Raw genomic sequence first — 4,921 nt, 5'->3', positions numbered from 1 at the left:
GGGCTGAGCAGACCCTGTGTTGGAGGACCCACTGGGGCCCTTGGAAAGCCTATCCCCTGAGATACATGTGCTGGGAGGCTGTCCTGCCCTTTACAAGCAAGTTAAGGGGAAGGTGTGTCACAGAAATGTTGTGTGTTCCTTTATCCGTAGTAAAAGTCGTTGTGTGAGGCTTCAATAGGTCACTAGGCCTTGGAGTCCAGCCTGGATGTCCTGGCACGAGGCCTCCGGATATGACTGCATCTGTGGCAGAACAGATGCATTTGCCAGAATGTTCTCGAGTGACAGGCGGCCCCTCCCTGGCCAGTGGTTCTTCTCAAGGCATTCTGGTACATGGGAGTTCTAAATCAGCATGCTTACCTGATAGGAACCAACACCAATACGTTCTCCAGTGAGAGCCATAGAATTTCTCCTCGTTCCTCACCTGGGGCTCATGGGGTCCAGAGAGCAATGGGCACCTCAGTAGGATTGGCTTCTTTGTCAACCCTATACCTTGCATTCTATGCCTTTCATAAACATTATTCCTGATGGGGCCCATCAGGCCTCACCAGATTGCCATCTGTACGAGTGTCCTGGGGCAGCCGTAACAAAATGCCAAAAACTGGGTGGCTGAAAACAACAGAAGCTTGTTTTTTCACACCTTCTGGAGGCCAGAAGTCTGAAATCAAAGTGTGGGCAGGCTTTGGAGGAGATCCCGCTCTGTGCCCGTCTCCCAGCCTCTGGTGGCTGCCGGCGACCCTGGGTGTTTGTTGCTCGGGCTGCGTCCCTCGGATGTCTGCCTCTGTCTGCATGCGGCCCGTCCCCGGACGCCCGTGTCCTCTGTTCTGATAAAGACACCTTCAATCCCGGATAATCTCATCTTGAGAGCCATAATTTAGTTACAGCCACAAAGACCCCTTTTCCCAATAAGGTCACATTCCCCAGTCCTGGGTCTTAGGGTGTGGATATATCTCTTTGGAGGGGTCACTGTTCAGCCCACCATGGTGTCCATGACACAAAAAAGGTTAAGAATCCTCCGTGATCTTCCTAGAGAATGACTGATCTCTCCTGTCAAAACTTCACCTTTTAATGATTTTGGCTGTTGTAAACGTGCTTGCATTCCTGACTTGCAAACTGAAAATAATGATGCTTCCCCAGACCCCCCACCCTCCTTAAACAGCTTCTGAACAGGATCAAGTTACAGCAGGGATGGAAAAGGGCGCCTTTTTCCTTGTTTTACGCTCAAAAATGGTCTAATCAGGAAACCACTGGATGGAGATGACTTGACATCTCTCCCAAGTCCATTCGACAGCGTGACACTCGCTAACTGCTTTTTTGCCAGGAGGAAACTCCCGCCGGGCTTAGGATGGCCCTTCTCAGCTTTGGGCTCAGTCTCAAGTTCGACACCCACATCCCCTGCCCCCTGCCACTTCTCCCGAGACACTGGAAACCACTGTGGGGTCAGGGCTGGCTGGGCGCCCTGTCCTTTACAAACCACTTTCTCCCACATGACTCTGTGGGGCCACCGTGATGGTTCTCCTCCCGCTCACATGGCCCCTCGCCCGGCTCTTCTGCTCTCAGCTTAAATGTCACCTCCTCGGAGCTGCCTGGCCACCCTTTCTGCCCTGAGGTCCCTTGCATTTTCTCTTCTCTTTTTCCTCCTTTGTCCTTTCCTGATGATGTCTGCATGGCGAGGAGACAGGCAACCTCAATGCCTTTGAATGACATAATTTTTAAATTTCCTCCAGTCAAAACCAGAAGAGAGAAGTGGAAAACGCTGGGTGAAAACCGTGTCATTCGATCGCTTAGGATATGCATGCAGTGAAATTTGGGTGATTTTAGTTTGGACGTGCAATGATAATTTTTCTGAAATAGCACAGGAGCTAAACATTGACTCTGATCCTGAGCTGGAAACGTTTCCATCCCCGGGCCCACCACTGCTGTTTTGAGCTGGTTTCTCCTTGTGTCTTCTTCTTCTTCTTCTTTTTTTTTTTAAAAGATTTTTTTATTTATTCATTCGAGACACAGAGATACAGAGAGAGAGAGAGAATATGAGTAGGGGGAGAAGCAGAGGGAGGGGGAGAAGCAGGCCCCCCACCAAGCAGGGAGCCTGATGCGGGGCTTGATCCCAGGACCCTGGGATCATGACGTGAGCCGACGGCAGATGCTTAACCATCTGAGCCACTCAGGTGCCCCTCCTCGTGTCTTCTTCTTGACTCGGAACTCACATGCCGTCAAACCCACCATTTTAAAGTGTACAGTTCAGTGGATCTTAGTACGTTCACAAGGTGCACCCAAGTGACATTTGGGATGCTTGGCTATTGCAGGGGCGAACAGTTCAAAAAAATTTTTTTCCCAGTGTGGAATTTGTGCAGAGTGTTTATTAAGGTATTGAAAGCACATTAATAAACCTCGGGGCTATAAACACTGAGTGTTTTCTGTGTGGCGTCTGGTTCGGGGGCTACGTGAGAGGGACGGGACAGTGGCAGAGGCCGAGGCCCCGCTGGACGGCTCGGGGAAGCTGGGAGCCAAGGAAAGGAGAACTGGCTCTCTGGAAACCCCCAGGTTCACGGTCAGGGAGCCCAACCACCCACGGAAAACTTTTCTGAATGACACAACGAATTCTTTTATCCTGTCGCCAACCTGAGATGCAGATGCCCACAGAGCCCGCCACGTCGCAGCCTTCCCAGGGGCCGCTGCGTCCCAGCTCGTCATGCGGGCTCTGGTGCAGAGAGCCCATCTCTGAACGGCTCCCCCCCCTTCCTGCCACGTCCCTTCCTCTCCCGTCTGTAATCTGGACTCCAGTTCTCTCGCACCAACACTGTTCCCCCGGCCACGCCCGGCAGGCCCATGGTCTGTTCCTTAGACGCTCGAGGCAACACAGTCCGAGATGAAGCCAGGCTTTCTGCCTCCCCAGGGGCCCCTGGCAGGAGTCTTTTCCCACTCAGGTCTTTCCTTCCTCTACCTATAACAAGCCTTTCTCGACCTTTAAGGCTTATTTCAAATGTGGCTTCTTCCATGAAGTCTTTCTTGATTGCTCCAATTGGGGTGAATTTGACGCAGCAGGTAAGCTCTCCTTCCTTCACTTCAGAGAACCGCGTTTTCTCCTTCTCCCGTTTGCTGGCTGGCCCACCTTGTGAGCCCCGCTGCCTCTAGGTTTCTGCATGTGGCCAGTGGGGGTGCTGGTGTTCAGCCTGTCCCCCTGCCAGACCACGGAGGAGCTCCAGCCAGCAGCCTGTGAGAAGGAGCGCCGTCGACTTTACCAGAGTGTGCTGCGTGTGTGCATTGCTATCTTTCCCCTGGACTCCCATGTGCTGGCCCCGCCTGGGTCCTAAACTAACACATTTTGCTTTGAATTATAGTGATTGTGCACCTGTCCAGTCGTCCCCGCTAGAGAGGCCTCAGGCTTCCTGAGAGAGGAGATTATGGTTACCCTTCTTTATTCCTCTTGATGATTTAGTCTATACCATGTGTGTGCGTTTTCTAAACACGTTAAAGAGTCAGTCCTGGACCAAGGAACAATGTAGAATGTCCTCCCTGTCCTAGCTGGGCCGTGTCTGCGTTCCAGCGTGAGCACTCGGACTCTTGCCTGACTCTTCCCACCTAGTTCCCATCTCTGGATCTGTCCTTGTGATTTCTGCTTCTAGCGTAAGCTGTTCTGGCTGCTGGCTCTCACTCCCAGACGCCTCCTCGGTCACACGTCACGTTTCCACGCCTACGGGGCAGTTTCGGGGCTGACCCCATGGCTTCCTGACTTTCAGTCTCTACTTGGGTTGCCACCACGTCCCCTCAGTCCCAGCTGCTCCGTGACAGGACTGGACACCGGGCAGGGCACACTCTCTGTATCGCTGGGCAACACCATCTTGGCTCTTCTCTGTGATGTTGTGTTTTCCAATCCATGAACATGGTATGGTCTCTACTCAGTTGTGTTCACTTCTAATAACAGGGCACTTTCTGGTTCATAGACGGTCCCCTCTCGCTGTGTCCTCACATGGTGGAGGGGCAAGGGGTCTCTCTGGAGCCTTTCACATGGGCACAGACCCCATTCACGGAGGCTCTGTCTTCATGACCTAACTACCCCCAAAGGGGTCAGGCTTCAACATATGAATATTGGGGGACATGCATTCATGGAAGTTCATGTGCCAAGACAGTAAATAACCCAAATCAAGCAGCAAAAGAGGAGGTAAATGCATAAGGACAGTCTGTGGGGGAAAGAAGTGTGGCACCCATTGCTCGAGAGGGTGACGCACTTGTTCACCATGGGGGAGTCTCAGCACGCATTAGCAGCATCCACCGTCTCTCCAGAGACCTACGTCCTGGGATGAGACAGGTTTTCCATTTACTCATACCCGAGAAAGAGTCCCTGGAAATTATTCTATGAAGAGATAGTCCCAAACACTTGGCGCTGCCCTGAGAGCAGCCCCAAGACTTGGAGGCAAGCAGAAGAGGGTGTGCACAGCTCCCGAGGCTCGGTGTGAACTTGTGTCACCCTCACACAAATGAGGTCTTCGTGCCCGCTCCTGGGCAGAGGGGAAACAGGTGTTGTTTGCACACATCTCTAGCTTGGCTCGCAAGCGATGATGCACCTATTTGCATGAGTGGGTGACAGGGGTGCAAACAAAGAGCTCAGAGCAAGGAGAAGGCTGTCAGGAAGGAAATGACGATCTTGTAAAGAAATTTCAGCCATTTGTGTCTACTCCCAAGTGCCTCCCCACCAAGTTCCCGGTTGGCCTGTGTTGGAGCTTTAGCCCGGCTCTGCCCAGAGAAATGAGGCCTGGAGCTCAGGAAGAAACCGGAGCGCCCGGCTAATTCAAACCTTTACTCTTCCACAAGGGGAGACAGAGGCGTGCATTCTACCCCCTGCCCCTGCCCCAGCTGCACCTGCGTTCCCGAGCAAAGCAACATGGGAGGAGTGGGAAGAGCCTTGGGCTTGAGGTTCAAGAGC

The sequence above is a fragment of the Phoca vitulina genome, unplaced genomic scaffold (genome assembly GCF_004348235.1).
Source record: "Phoca vitulina isolate PV1807 unplaced genomic scaffold, GSC_HSeal_1.0 scaffold56, whole genome shotgun sequence".
NCBI classification, from domain to species: domain Eukaryota; kingdom Metazoa; phylum Chordata; class Mammalia; order Carnivora; family Phocidae; genus Phoca; species Phoca vitulina.
Note: the sequence above shows the minus strand (reverse complement) of the source record.